General features: G+C 43.4%; 1 protein-coding gene across 3 annotated transcripts in view; it reads left to right on the plus strand.

The window, feature by feature from the left end:
- LOC134539966 (transcription factor Sp9-like) overlaps positions 1-16,568 on the plus strand; it is a 337,688-nt gene that overhangs the window by 59,338 nt on the left and 261,782 nt on the right. The window lies entirely within an intron of this gene.

Below are 16,568 nucleotides of genomic sequence, written 5' to 3' on the forward strand. Positions count from 1 at the left end.
ACCACAATTATGATACACATACCATAATTATAGCACAGGTACCATAATTGTGGCATAAGTAGGTAAGTATGTATGAAAAAATCAGCCAGAGGCCCAGGTTGATATGCCCTTGTTGTATGTGTAGAGGATTGGGGAGAGGGAGGGGTTTCGGACCTGATATCTCTGTAATAACGCTCGGGGTAAGGCTGGCCGAGGGAGTTAAAAGGGATGAAGAAGAAAAATATGAAAAAGGGAAGGGGGGAAGGTCTTTCCCTGTCCCAGCAATTGCCTCAGTACGTGAGGGTATCCGACCCCCGCACGCGGCCGTCCAAAGAGGGGGGGGGGGGGGTGGCTGGCTGCGCCTTAAGGCGGCAGTATACTAAATTATTTTGATTTTTAGTACAATCATAATATATCCATTTTAAATATGTTTTAATAGGATTATTTGTACAAAACGAGTCGTTATTGAATTATTTTTTTTTTGTGAATTTGAAGGCAAATATGAGGCAATATGTGGAATATACCCACCAGATGTTACAAGAAAGGAAAAAAAAAAGTTTTTGAGATTACTCTTAGGAGATATATTAACTACAACAGATGCAAAATTATTCATATTACCTAATTATAAAGTTTTTTACTTTGTAAAAATTTCTTGCAAGTTGTTCAAATCGACAAAAAATTTAATTTAATATTAATTTCCACTTTAATAAAAAAAACACACAGAGTTGAAATATAATTTTGAGAAATTACAATCTAGATCTGCCTAATTAATCAATAAAATTAGATGTTACTTAATAAAAATTTCTTGAAGGTACCGATTTTTCAGTTTTTCAAGGAAGTCTTTTTCCCGTTTATACTATCTTTGTGCTGCTTTCACAATTGACGAACACGATCGAAATTTTCCATGACTATATTTTATATATCAGTCTGGATATATGTATATATATGTAAACTCAATTTTGAGTTTGTGATAGTTTTGGGGCCTAGAACCCATAAAACGGAAAACCAAGTATAATTATATATTTTCCGGAAATCGCACCATGGTAATGACTGAAATAGGTCTAACTAAAATGTGTAGCAAAAAAAACAAACAGAACTGCTCTGTGATTGGTTTACAAAGAGGCGGCAACAAGACGATACTGAAAGAAAAAGAAACACTAAACGAGTTTCCAAAGATGGCCAGTGTAGAAGGGCAAACCAATGAATTTAACAGACAGCTCCGAAACGAAAAACAAGTTGCTGGCGGTATAGGAAACAAATAAATTTGAAATATCCGATGATTAAGAGTGCTCGATCCCCTAATTACGCGCAGGAACTCAAACGACGGACGTTAATTTAAAAAATCTATGCGGTTGGAGGTCGTTTCAATAATAGCTACATGCACGATTTTATATAATGTATTGTTTCCTGCCACGGTATACTAATTTACGTTAAAGAATTAACAATAGCTTCTCTCTTAGAGTTTTAAGCAGTGTACATAATTTACGATGTGTGATCAAAAAATTACGTTGAATAATTTTATTACGAACAAAGTAATAAGCTTAAAATCAAATTTGAACTAATCTCCTTCAAAATACTCTCCTTGGATAGCGTTGCACGCGCATCCTAATGTTAATTCCGTGATTGGGAGCATTTCTGGATGTGGATTTGTTCGGGCAAAAAAACTCGTGGATCAGAAGCGAGGTGTGGCACGGTGCGTTGTCGTGACGACGGAGGAAGCCATTGATCCATTTATAGGGACTGGAGAAATTCGCGTATTCACTGACCTCCAAGGTAGACTCCACGATCCTGTGCACACTCGGGCAGACGTCACCTGTTCATTGGCTGCTGACTCGTGAGGCGTCTCAACTGGGAGACTCGTGATTCGATACTGCTTCGACTGAGGGTCTATAGTAGGCCCGCAGTCCTCCAGGTCAACAGCGAACCAATAGCAGAAGTTTCATAAAGGTACAATTATTTGCATTTCATCATATCGCGAAATTAATCCGCGAATTTTTCCATTTCTCTGGTCTCCGTTTCGCCAAAAAAAAAAAACAAAAAAAAAAACAACGTAATGTTAACGCTTTGTTCGAAATGTCAGACCCATAGCAGAGACCTCGATCGCCAGAAGATGACACTGGGGTTTCGGGGTCTGAAAATATTCTATACTCCCCGAACCCCTCCGAAATAACCCCTCCTCCTGGAAGATTCACCGATGGTAGACTCTTTTTCGTACATCGCACATCACATCTAACATCGTTAGGGGCAGGTATTTTTCGCGAATAAATCTGAACGCCTATTAGACTGCAACAATATAAACCCAGACCAGAGGTTTCTTCCTTGTGATTGGCGGCCGTCTGCGAGAGAAGTAGTTGCGTTATTTGGCTGAGCCACTCAGGACGCTCTTGCTTCCGCACTGAATTACTGCGATTGGTGTGCTGACAGTACACGTGGTGCCTGAGAGAAACTCGCCCAATCACGAAATACAGTGGCTGCTACAGTGTTTTAACGTATAACTAATCTCGGAATCTTTTCGCGAAATATGCATGGCCCTAAACATCGCACATCTTTTTCGCAGTACCACAGAACCCTAGGTTGTGGGAGGAACTGTGTGTGTGAGAGAGTGAGAGAGAGATAAAGAGAGAGGATGAGGGAGGGGTGAAGAAGGGAGGTTGATCGACGTCACGATCCAGCCTAACGCGCGCGTGTGGCGATGCGCAACTTCGGCGCAGTGCGGGCGTTCACTCGTCCCAGGAGCCCCTAGGCTTTCACGTCCTCGAAAGGAAATCGTCGACGTTCAACGGGTTCCGTTCCACTCTGTCGCCTCCCTAAGTGACGGCATTTTCCTCGAGCGCGAAGCCATTTTGTCTGTGCAGGTGTAACCACGTATACTGACGCAGACATAATGTATACCTAGGGCCATGCAGATTTCACGAAAAGATTCCGAGACTAGTCATCAGTTATAATACTGTACCTCAGTCTGTGTTTCGTGATTTTGTGAATTTCTTTCAGGTACATGACGATTGTTAAAACACCAATCACAGTAATTCATTGCGGTAGCAAATGCGTCCTGAGTGACTCAGCCAAATAAAACAACTACTTCTCTCGCAGACGGCCACCAATCACAACAAAAAGCCGCTGGTGCTGGTATACCTTGTTGCAGTCTAATAGGCGTTTAGATTTATTCGCGAAAAATGCCAACCCCTATGTATACCCTTTTCTTGACAAATTGATGTTTATTTATTTTTTAATTCGAGGAATTTCTTTCAAATTTCAAGGTAAGACTAGATAAAGAAATGTATAGACTTATGTTTGCTCTACCAAAATATGTTTTTTCGATTGGCTGATTTCTTAGAGAAATTTTTGTTCATTTTAGTTGCTACTACCTGATTCGTTTACTTTTCTCATAGTTAGGCATAGTTGGCTCACGGTCGCAGAGGGGCGTGTCCAAATAATTGCGGACCAATCATGAACTCAGTGCAATAGGGTTAAAATTTCCATTTTAATTGCAACAAAGTGATTTTGCGAAAATTCCCTACCTCTAAGAATCCGTTAATATGGGCTGGAAAAATCCTCAGGACACAGCAAACACTGTACCTTGTCCCCGAGACGACTGTGGCTCTAGTTCTGGAGGAAAGCAGTCACAACAAACACTGTACCTTGTCCCCGAGACGACTGTGGCTCTAGTTCTGGAGGAAAGCAGTCACAACAAACACTGTACCTTGTCCCCGAGACGACTGTGGCTCTAGTTATGGAGGAAAGCAGTCACAACAAACACTGTACCTTGTCCCCGAGACGACTGTGGCTCTAGTTCTGGAGGAAAGCAGTCACAACAAACACTGTACCTTGTCCCCGAGACGACTGTGGCTCTAGTTCTGGAGGAAAGCAGTCACAACAAACACTGTACCTTGTCCCCGAGACGACTGTGGCTCTAGTTCTGGAGGAAAGCAGTCACAACAAACACTGTACCTTGTCCCCGAGACGACTGTGGCTCTAGTTCTGGAGGAAAGCAGTCACAACAAACACTGTACCTTGTCCCCGAGACGACTGTGGCTCTAGTTCTGGAGGAAAGCAGTCACAACAAACACTGCACCTTGTCCGCGGGAGGATTGTAATTGATGAGCACGAAGGGGAAATGTCTGTGCTCGTGACGCGAACATGACGCGGGTATTATTCGCGCGAGTGCTAGCGGCGTCGTGTGAGTGACACCTACAAATATTAATAGAATGCCGCACCCCCTAAAAAAAAAAGAAGAAGAAAAGGTGGGGGGGGGGTAAAGAAATGGCTAACAGTGTCGGCGCCCATACGCGCAGCTAAACAAAAAGCACTGAGCTGTAACTGTTTCAGAACATCATTAATATCCTCCCGCTATGGTGACACTAGTCCAAGACCGCTTTCAAATTGTGTGTGTGTGTGTGTGTGACAGATAGGGACCTAAAAAATTCGCAGTTTCGATGACCTTCAGGATAGTCTACACATTCCTCTGTACACTCGGGCAAACAACGCCAGTTAATTGGCTGCTGAATTGTGAGTCGTCTCAACTGGTTTGCCCGTCATTCGTTACTTCTTTGGTTGTGGGTTTCTCATTGGCTCAGAGTTGCCCAGACGAACAGTGGGCCAATAGCAAAAATATCTTAAAGGTATATGTATATGAATTTGAGACTATCACGAAATGAATTTGCGAATTCTTCCGGTCTCTAGTGACAGACAATAACTTTTTTTAAATTTATGCATAGGGACTGGAAAAATCCGCGTGTTCAATGACATCCAGGATGGACTCCACGATCCTATGCATGCTGGGGCAAAAGCCACCCGTTGATTAGCTTATTGATGACTTCTGAGGCGTCTAAACCGGTGATGCTGTGATTCGATACTGCTTTGACTGAGGGTCTCTAACTGGTCCACAGTCCTCAAGATTAACAGTGAACCAATTATAGCAGAACCAACATATAGGTATGATTATTTGAGTTTTAGCATATCGCGAAATGAACCAACAAATTTTCCCGGGCCTCTAATTATGCACTGCTCCGCGTTTAAAGTTTTTCCCCCCTACAAAATTCGTTTTATTTCCTGGCGCCAGGTTAGAATCCACAGACGCACCTAAATTAAAGCCAGACTCAGGTTTTTAATTGACTGGTGCTACGTTTCGCTGCCTCGCCTGGTCGCACGAGATTAGGTAATATGTTTTTAGGAGTCTGTTATTGGCTCATAGAAATCAGAGTTTATCAGGGTTTTCGGTAAAAATCTAAACTTTATTGCTAGATGTACGGAAATTTCCCACAATCACTAAGCCACAGGTTAGAATGCAAACCGTTACACTCTCGCACCGTGTTTGTGATTGGACCGCAGTTATCTGAACACGCCCCTCTACGACCGTGAGCCAACGAACGATGCCCAGCCAGGAGAGAAGTAAGCGAATCTGGCAGTGCCTATTAACAAGGATAAAAATGTTCTCGCTAAGAAATAAACCATTGGGAAAGCAAACATGTGTTGAGCACATCCACAACTTTAAATTCTGCCCTGAGGCCATACGAATCAGCGAAATTTCCGGGTCACTATTTAATGATATAACGAAAGATATACTGAAAATAAATAGTTTTAGATGAAACGCTACATACGAACGGTTAATGTAAAACCGTCTACCTAGGGCGATGTATTTTTCGCGAATAAATCAGACAGCTAATTAGACTGCAAAAATGTATGCCCATGCTAGCCATACATAAATTACTTAAACTATTGGAAAACACAATATATATAAATGCACGGGTAAGAATCCGAACCCAGTGTTACTGCGAACACTATTTTGTAGTGATATGATTGTTTTCACGTAAATGCACAAATATACAAATATATATGTAATTTAACATAGATATTTCTGTTCCGTTTACAAAACAAAACCTACGGTGACTTGATGTAAGCTTTTGGACATACGCCATTGCTAAGCACATGTATGTCTGCAGAATAAAACTACAAAATTCCCAAAAGAAAAAAACACAAATTAAGCAAAAAATTGCTGTTGTCAACAGGATATAAACACCACATAATATTCCATAACGGGAATATGGTCAACAAACAAAGAAAAACAAAGTTGACCATATTCCCGTTATGGAATATTATGTGGTGTTTATATCCTGTTGACAACAGCAATTTTTTGCTTAATTTGTGTTTTTTTCTTTTGGGAATTTTGTAGTTTTATTCTGCAGACATACATGTGCTTAGCAATTGCGTATGTCCAAAAGCTTACATCAAGTCATGCACTCCCATTGCACAAACCTTTCAAAGAAAATAAAAAAACTACGGCGTGTAAACGACCGCGACTTTGTTGCGCTGGTTGCGTCACATGCGTGGCCCACCATCGACAGTCCGCGGGCCGAACACGGCGGAGTGCCCCGGTCCCGGGTGGCGCCGAAGACAAAGGTAAGTGTTGGGGAAGTAGTGGGGGAGGGGAGGGGGGGAGGAGGGTCCGAGGGTTGAAAGACCCGGGAGAGACGGCGGCGGCAAGGCCAGAAGAAGAACTGGCCGGGTAATTATCCTGTCTCTTCGGTCCCGAAAGTCGGGTTCCCTTCTTGGCGTTCCCCCCCCCACCCCATCTAACTCCGCAGCCACCACTACTACCTCACCCCCCTTCCTTTACCCTCACCTACACTTAATTTCCTTCCACCCTCCACATGCCGCTTCAGCGCCATAAGCCCGTCGTTCGGACCCGACCGTCGAACCGTTTTGGAAATTTATATTTTACGCTTAGCTTCAACCGCACATGTTGGTTTACTGCTTTTTCACGCCACATATATATAGGGACACCTGTATTTCGCGATTTCCCTTCATGTCAAGGTATTTCACAAAACACTGTAGCTTTTTTTAAGAGTCGTGGCATATTGTGAGGGTGTAGCAGTGCGGTGACCACATTCTCATTGGCCCCGTCAAGAGCGGGACGACACCTCTCACCGACCTCAGCCAATAACCGCAGGAGAAAAGCTACAGTATTTTGTGAAATACCTTGACACGAAATTATTCGCGAAATACAGGTGTCCCTATATATATATATATATATATATATATATATATATATATATATACACACACACACACATAAAACATATTGAGACCTGTAAAATTCGCGATTTCAAATACCTAAAGGATAGACTTCATGATCCTCTATGCACTCGTGCAAATTACATCTGCTGATTGGTTACCGACTCGTAACACCTGTTGACTGGAATGATCGTGATACGTTAATTCTTCTGTTAAAGATTTTTATCATTGGCCCAGAGTCCTTCAGATAAACTGTGGCCCAATTTCTGAAGCAAAATAATGTCAAAAGTATTTGGACTCTATCCTATTGCGAAATGAATCCGCGAATTTTACAGGTCTCTAATATATATATATATATATATATAAATATAAGTGTCGTTTTAATATATATATATATATATACACTTCTTCACAGTAACTAGGGTAATTCTAAGCAGTGACGTCATCGGAGAGCAACATTGGAGAGGGGGGGGGGGAAGGGAAGAGTAACGCTCAGATCGTTACGAAAATTATAGTGTCACTTGACGCCATGTTTGTTCCACCGGCACTTACATGGCAACGTAAACGTCAGTTTCACTTTAAAAAAAAAAAATATTTTTTCTGCAGCCTTTTAACACTACTATAGAAACTGAATTTTCAGGAATACATAAATTAAAAATAAAACGTAACTTACATTTAACTAAGGGCATCTGAGCGCCCATAAGACTTCAATATGTAGAGACATGCAAAATTCGCGGATTCATTTCGCGATAGGCTAGCATCAAAACAACTATACCTTCGTACCGCTTCTGCGATTGGCCCACATTTTATCCGGGGAACTGTTAGCCAATGGGAAACACTAAACCAAGAAAGTGCTGAATTTCGGACAGCCTAGTTGAGACGTCTCACGCGTCAGTAGCCAATGAACAGGTGTCATTTCCGCGAGTATTTAAAGGACTGTGGAGTCTATCCTAGAGGTCAATGAATCCGCGAATTTTGCAGGTCTCTATCAATATGGTATACCAGCGCCAGCGGTTTCTTCCTTGAAATTGGCGGTCGTCTGCGATAGAAGCCTTCGCCTTATTTGACCCGAGCCACTCAGGACGCGTCTTCTTCCGCGCTGGGTTACCGTGATTCGTGTTCCAACAGTAGACATTCCACTTGAAATAAACTCACCCTATCACCGAACCAGACGATGATGCGAGAATGTTTTAATGCTCAGCTAGTTTCGAGATTTGTACTGTGATAGCACTAACACCAGAGCTTCTCGAAAACACAGATGGCTGCCTGCTGCACCGTTGGTGGGCTAAAATAGAACTACAACCAATCCGTGAAGTTTCACTTCTCACGGACGTGGCGGCCACGTTTAGTTTAGAGAAAATACATTCATAGGTAGGGACCTGAAAAATTCGCGGTTTCGATGACCTCCAGGATAGTCTACACAGTCATCTGTATACTCGGGCAAATAAACGCCAGTTCGTTGGCTGCTGATTTGTGAGTCGTCTAACTGGTTTGCCCGTGATTCGTTACTTCTTTGGTTAAGGGTTTCTCATTGGCTCAGAGTTGCCCAGACGAACAGTGAGCCAATAGGAGAAGCAGCTTAAAGGTATAAGTATATGAATTTCAGATTATCGCGAAATTTATCTGCGAATTTTTCCGGTCTCTATTCATAGGTTTCACTACGTAAGCAATGCACATCCATTTTTTTTTTGCAAACTTGTCCAGCCAGATGTAAGTCACACGCTGCATATTGTGGAGAGGTCAGTAAAATATTCAATATCACAAACTTTTTCCTCTAACAGTTGCTTCACATCTTATCACATTGGGTTTAAAAATCCATTAATATTTGAAATCAGCAGCAAAAAAAAAAAAAGGCATTTTTGTGAGGCCGGGCATATCAGACAGGTACTTAAAATCTGAGCAGTAGTGGAACCAAAATATTTGTTCAAACCAGGCTAATATAAAATATTATTCAGTTCCTGAATTAGCGTAACGATGGTAACTGAACGCTCTTGCTAACGTCCCGATGCTGACTGGCTATTCAGTACAACACATCCGCAATCTGTGACTGAGGCAGGATACCTAGAGGTAGAGACCGGAAAAATTCGCAGAATCATTTCGCGATAGTCTGAAATACATACAAGTATACCTTTAAGCTGCTCTTTCTATTGGCTCACTGATCCGTCTGGGCGACTCTGGGCGAATGAGAAACCCTCAACCAAAGAAGTAACGAATAGACGGGCAAACCAGTTGAGACGACTCACAAGTCAGCAGCCGACGGAACTGGCGTTATTTGCCCGAGTGTACAGAGGACTGTGTAGACGAATTTTTCAGGTCCCTAGTGATTGGACCGCAGTTTATTCCGACCGTGGGCCAACTCCGCGAATATTTTCCGTATCTCCAAGCGTGAGCAGTGTCCTCACCACCCCCCCCCCCCCTCCCCAAAATATTTCTGTACCTGCCCCTTTTTTGGTTCCTGCAGAGCGCGCGGGGGAGAAAAAAGAGACGCTGTGTGGTCCACGCTTGCCAACCTCTCGGCGCCTAATGCCCTCCGCTTGAGTGGGGGGAGGGGGGATTGGGGGATCGGGGGATGAAGGTATTTTCCCAGGGGTCGTGAAGCCAAGCCACCTCGTCAGAGAGGCAGACCTGCGCCCCGCTAAGCGACGGCTGCAACTAACTTCCCATTATAAACGAATTAGCCGAGCGCGGGCCCCGCTTCGGACAGCGGACGCGTTCCAGACGAGAGGACCGCACGAAACAGGCCTCACGGACATCTGTCTTCGGTTCTCGTCCGCGCGGCGACGGCCCGACGAAGACAACATTTAAAAAAAAAAGGGGGGGGGGTTGTCTGTAAAGTCGGTTTACGGACGATAATTTTACGTGATAACTAGAGACCCGGAAAATTCCCGGGTTCATTTCGTGTTATGCTAAAATTCAAATAATTATACCTTAGTGCTGCTTATGTCATTGGTTTTACTGTTAATCTGGAGGACTGAGGGGCCAATTAGAGACCCTTCACTCGTAGAAGTGTCGAATCACAGGCCACCCAGTCGAGACGACTCACAAGTCAACAGCCAATGAACAGTTGGCATTTGCCCGAGTGTGTAGAGGATATTGGAGTCTATCTTGGAGGTCATTGAATCCGCGAAATTCACGGGTCTCTAGTCATGGCAAATTGTGAGGGTGCAGCAGTTACGGTGACCACATTCTCATTGGCCCCGTCAAGAGCGGGACGACACCTCTCACCGACCTCAGCCAATAACCACAGGAGAAAAGCTACAGTATTTTGTGAAATACCTTGACACGAAATGTATTCGCGAAATACAGGTGTTCCTAGTCATAAGAGAACATTGATGAGAAATTGCATACCTTTTAATTTTCAAATATTATTTACAAATTTTTGCAAATTTAATTTAAATAATTTGTTGCAATATAATCACGAACAATTAGTTAAAAAGCCCGCCTTAACCTGTTTGAAATTATAGAAGAATTTCTCGCGCGGTGGTTGACCGGTTATTGCACGGCGGAACGTGACAATTTTTCGTGCGTGGAGCCGGCGTTCGATTTATAAGACGTTATCACGTCAAAAAAAAACCTAACTAATACCTGGTATCCACGGCTCGCACCCGAATGAGACCTCGCGGCTTCATCGAGTCTCGTCGAACATGATTAGTATGGGGTAGGAATTTTTCGCGAAAAAAAATCCGAACGCCTATTAGATTCCAACTAGCTACACCCACTACCAGAGGTTTCTTCCTTGTGATTGGCGGCCGCCTGCGAGAGAAGTATTTGGCTGAGCCACTCAGGACGCATTTGCTGCCGCAATGAATTACTGTGATTGGCGTTTTAACAATCGAAATGGACCTGAAAGAACCTAACCCAATCACGTAACACGGACGATGCTAAACTGTTTTTAACTTCCAGCTATTCTCGGAATCTTTTCGCGAAAAATGCACGGCCCTAATGATTAGAGGTCTAGGGAAATTTCGCGGATTAATTTGCCCGCAAGTTAGAATGCAAACCTCCACACTCTCACACCGTGTTCGTGATTGGACCGCAGTTATCTGGACACGCCCCTCCACGACCGTGAGCCAACGATGCCCAGCCAGGAGAGAAGTAAGCGAATCAGGTAGTGCCTGTTAATAGGGACTGGAAAAATTCGCGTATTCAACGACCTCCAGGATGGACTCCACGATCCTGTGCATACTCGGGCAAACGTCACCTGTTCATTGGCTGCTGACTCGTGAGGCGTCTGAATTGGGAGATTCGTGATTCGATACTGCTTCGACTGAGGGCCTATAATTGGCCCACATTCCTCCAGGTTAACAGTGAACCAATAGTATAAGTTGCATAAAGTTACAAGTATTTGCAATTCAGCACATCGCGAAATGAATCCGCGAATTTTTCCGGTCCCTACGTATTAACAAGGATAAAGATGTTCTCGCTCAGAAATAAACCAACTGGAAAGCGAACAAGGGTTGAGCACACCTATTACTTTGAAATATACTCTCGAGGCCAGACGAATGCGCAAAATTTCAGAATCTCTAGCTATGATACAAAGTGGATCGGTACTTAGTACATCTATCTAACGTTGTGAAGTTATTGCCCAGATTTTTATTCAAATAAAATAATGTGTAGTTATTAATGAGAGAGCATGATTATTCGTCATTATGACTTAAGTATTTTTGTTTGAAAACTTATTTGGGTTATATCGTAGCTGTGTTTTTTTTTTCCTTCAGAAACCTGTTCTGTTGTCGTTGTGTACCCAGATTATCTATTTTGTTTCATCGTTGGATTTGTCTATTTGTCGCTGTGTTGTCTACCGGGAGTTTGTCTCCATTGTGTTGGTCTGTGCTGTGACATTTTTTTAAACTTAATTCCTTGAACGGAATCATCTGTGCGATCTATATATTTAACTTCTGACAATGGGTGATTTTGGCTTTGTTTTTTGTGTGGTTGTGTAGTCACTCTTTATCCGTTTTTGAGGTTTCTCTATGAAATACAGTGTACGTAAACCAGAAATATCGTATGTCCTAAAAAACATTTGAAATCTATATTCCCAATTAATCGTACAAAGGACATAAAATTTAAGTTATAACGTAAAAAAAATTAAGTGCTTACTCAAAGTATACATTTAAGTTACCTTCAAATAATAGTTATTGTTACGAAAATTGATTAAATTATTTCTTGTTGACCACTAAACTTTTTTTTTTAACCAGCGTTGTCAAATCCAGGGTTTCAAGAGCGCAATTTGATTGCAACAGCACGACAGCACGACTCTTGTCATTTCACATTTAAAATTCTAATTTTTCCTTTTCCAAAAAGGTCCAAAGTACAAAATTTGAAGCAAAAACGTTTATAGCAGGAACAATAATTTCAGAGGTCGACACACGATTTTTTTACAACAAATTAGCTTCAGTTTTATTATATTTAAGTACCTTTACATTTTTTTAAAACTTTTAAAGAAATTTTTGCACCAAGAAAAAAAAAACATGGACATTATTGCACAAACTTATTTGTTTTAATTTAGAAAAAAAAAATTTGAAGGACCCGCAGCGAAGCAAAAATTCGTAGCCTCCCAAGAAACCAGATTCGTGCGAGCGCGAAAATGGGGAGGGATAAATCGACGGAAACTCAACTTTTTCCCAACCTACTCTTTCTCTCCCCCCCCCCCCCTCCCCCCCCAACAACTATTTCCCGCAAGTGCTAGGAAGCGCGGCATTCGCTTCCACATCGGCATCCCATTGTTGCTTCGCCAGCGGCATTCTGGCGATGACGGGAGATAGCGGTACCGCTGTCCGGCGGAGGGTTGAAAAAAGCAGGAGAAGGAGATGCAATAACGGGTGTAAGGAGAGGAGGGGGAGGAAGTGTTTATGGGCCTGCCTCACACGATGGTATTCGCGCTGACCGTGCGAAAAAAAAAAAAAAAATAGTCCCTTTTTCCTTCCCATGCCTCGTTTCTCCTTCCGCACTTATTTTTCCGGCGCATTGCTCTCCACCCACCCCCTTCCGTTCCGTTCCTCTTCGAGCTTTCGACGGCGCGCCGTTCACATCGGGATCGCCCATGAAGCGTTTACCCCGGGACAGGATCGTGGAAGAAGTTTTGGGGTTGGAAGGGGAAGGGGATGTGAAAGCATACCCTCCCTTCACCCTTCACTTACCCGCGGATGCGAGAATTGTGCTGACTGAAGAGGAGCGAGGCGCAAAAGGGCGTACCGAGGCGGTTAAGCGAGGGCCGGGCTCATGAATATTTACCACTCGTCCTTACTTTCCCCGCGCCCCTCTGCTCCAGCAGGGTGGTGGGGGGGGGGGGGATGACTGATCTTGACGACGCGTGCAGGCTGGAGGTGGTGGTGGTGGTGGTGGTGGTGAGAGTAAAGAGAAATTAGGGGAAGGGCGAGGACAAACAGCAACACGTCCCGCAACTGACGGCTTGGCAACGTCGGAAGTGACGATCACAGCGTCGCGTTCTTTGAATTAGAGACCGGAAAAAATTCGCAGGTTCATTTCGCGATAGTCTGAAATTCATACACGTATACCTTTGAGCTGCTCTTGCTATTGGCTCACTGTTTGTCTGGGCGACTCTGGGCCAATGAGAAACCCTCAACCAAAGAAGTGACGAATCACGGGGCAAACCAGTTGAGACGACTCACAAGTCAGCAGCCAAACGAACTGGCGTTTATTTGCCTGAGTGTACAGATGACCGTGTAGACTATCCTGGAGGTCATCGAAACCGCGAATTTTTCAGGCCCCTGTCTTTGAACGATTCTTACAACGAGGAAAATTCTTTTAAAATCATTTCTTTTTTTTTTTTTGCACAAAACGCCATTGTTAATTCGCAGGGGCATGCAGATTTCGCGAAATGTCTCCGAGACTAGCGGAAAGTTAAAAAAAAAAACACTGTAACATCGTCTGTCTGTGTTTCGTGATTGGGTGAGTTCCTCCCAGGTAGGTACATATCGATTGTAACAACACCAATCACAGTAATCCAATGCGGTAGCAAAAACGCGTTCGGTCGAACAAGGCCAACGAATTCTCTCGCAGGCGGCCGCCAATCACAAGGAATAAATCACAGGTACGGGTATAGTTTGTTGCAGTCTAATAGACGTTCAGTTATTTTTTTCTGCAAAAAAACTGCTTTCCCCTATTAGTTTGCACTGTGAGTCACACAGAAAACCGAAAGACCGGACAAAGAAAAATGAATACTACACAAGCACACAGGAGGGGGAAAAAAAGGGGGCCAGACCAGCCGTGGTCAAATGTTAAATGTGAAGAGACCGGAATATTTCGCGGGTTCAATGACCTCCAGGATAGACTCAAATATTCTCTACACACTCGGGCAAATGCCAACTGTTCATTGGCTGCTGACTTGTGAGTCGTCTCGACTGGGTGGCCTGTGATTCGACACTTCTATGAGTGAGGGTATCTAATTGGTCCTCAGTCCTCCAGATTAACAGTGAACCAATGACAGAAGCAGCACTAAGGTATAATTATTTGAATTTTAGCATAACACGAAATGATTCCGCGAATTTTTCAGGTCTTTATAAATGTGAAGTGACTGGAAAAATGCGCTGGTCCCTTCACATCCAGGATAAACTCCACAGTCACGCAAACATCACATGCCCGCACGCGAGAACGTATCAGCCGGGTAGGCTGTGGTTCGTCAATCTTTCGGTAGAGGGTTTATGATTGGCCCAGAGACCTCCGGACGAACTGCGAGCCAAATGCAGAAGCAGCACGAAGCTATATGTGTTTGGATGATAGCCTATCGCGAAATGAACCCGCGAATTCTTCCGGTCTCTACAAATGGAACAGAAAGCACAGAGAATTCTTTCCACGTAATTCTCCGTGCTGCGTTTACATTTACAATTTATTGACATCGACTGGTTTTGGCGTGTTTTCTGTTTTTTTCTGTGTATTTGTATTTCTATGTCCCTTCTTCGAGTTTCTCCATGACACTGTAGTTCTATAAGATATACTTTACGTACGCGTTCCTGATGCATAGAGACCTGCAACATTCGCGGATTCATTCGGTGATACGCTAGAATTCAAACACATATACCTCTAAGATAATGTTGCTATTGGCTTAATGTTCATCTGGACGAATCTCAACCAGTTATAAACCCTCAACCAATGAAGGATCGAATCACAGACAAACCAGCTGAGACGACTTACAAGTTGGCAGCCAATGAACTTGCGTTATTTTCCCGAGTGTACAGGGTATGTGCAGTCTATCCTGAAGGCCATAGAAACCGCGAATTTTGCAGGTCTCTACAGTGATGGATGTAAAAAAATCCAACAACAGCCAGTAAAGAAAACGAATCGGTTTCATTATAGACAAGTGTGTGAAATCTAACCTGACGCCAAAAAAATTGAGACCTCCAATGTTATGCCACGTTAGAATCCATAAATGCATGCAAAATAAAATCAATCTCAGGTATTGATTGACTGGTGCCACAATTACCTTTCTCCCCTGATTGCAAATGATTCGGTAATATGTTTTATAGGTGTTTGTTACTAGTTTATAGTCCTTCAGAGCGTATCAAACCAATGACAAACATTTACAATCCATGTTGTAGCCAAATAAATAAGCAAGTATCATCTTATCCACGATGCCAACATATTACATACGTTTGCAGTCTCACCTTTCACTACTCAAAAAAGGATTTTTTTTTGTTTCACTATACAGGTAACCACGGTTGAGTACCTACATCTTAACCTGTTTTAACTTTCCTCGCGTTATTTTAAATATATAATTTTGCCACCTTGGACACATTTTCGAAACGCGCCACACTTATTTGTAATTTAACACCATATTAAAGTATGGCGATGTTCAGGTAATTAACCCGCATACAATATTATGGCCGTGTGGAGCTATCTATTATCTGGCGGTGCATTACTGCGTCATTACCAAGAGAGATAAGCGGTTAACTACACTGTAATGTCGGCGGCGTCTGGTGTGTCGCCGGAATACGTCGGGAAATAGACCGCGATAAGATCCACGAAATGTTCCGCAAAGAGACCCCCACAGCAAATGAGTTCATACAATGTTCAGCAGGTGGAACGGGGACAGTTCTCCGGCCCCCACTACAGAGGCAGCCATGCTGTCGGCAAAGATGGGAAGGGGGCAAGATAATAATGGCGGCATTGTATCGTCTCTCTCTGCTCCCCTCTGTACAGTTCGTACACACTCGGGCCGTCTATATAGCTGTACAGTTCGTACACACTCGGGCCGTCTATAGCTGTACAGTTCGTACACACTCGGGCCGTCTATAGCTGTACAGTTCGTACACCCTCTGGTCATCTATAGCTGTACAGTTCGTACACCCTCGGGTCGTTTATAGCTGTACAGTTCGTACACACTCGGGCCGTCTATATAGCTGTACAGTTCGTACACACTCGGGCCGTCTATAGCTGTACAGTTCGTACACACTCGGGCCGTCTATAGTTGTACAGTTCGTACTCCCTCGATTCGTCTATAGCTGTACAGTTCGTACAAACTCGGGCCGTCTATAGCTGTAAAGTTCGTACACACTCGGGCCGTCTATAGCTGTACAGTTCGTACACACTCGGGCCGTCTATAGCTGTACAGTTCGTAC

Source organism: Bacillus rossius, chromosome 16 (assembly GCF_032445375.1).
Source record: "Bacillus rossius redtenbacheri isolate Brsri chromosome 16, Brsri_v3, whole genome shotgun sequence".
Lineage (NCBI taxonomy): Eukaryota > Metazoa > Arthropoda > Insecta > Phasmatodea > Bacillidae > Bacillus > Bacillus rossius.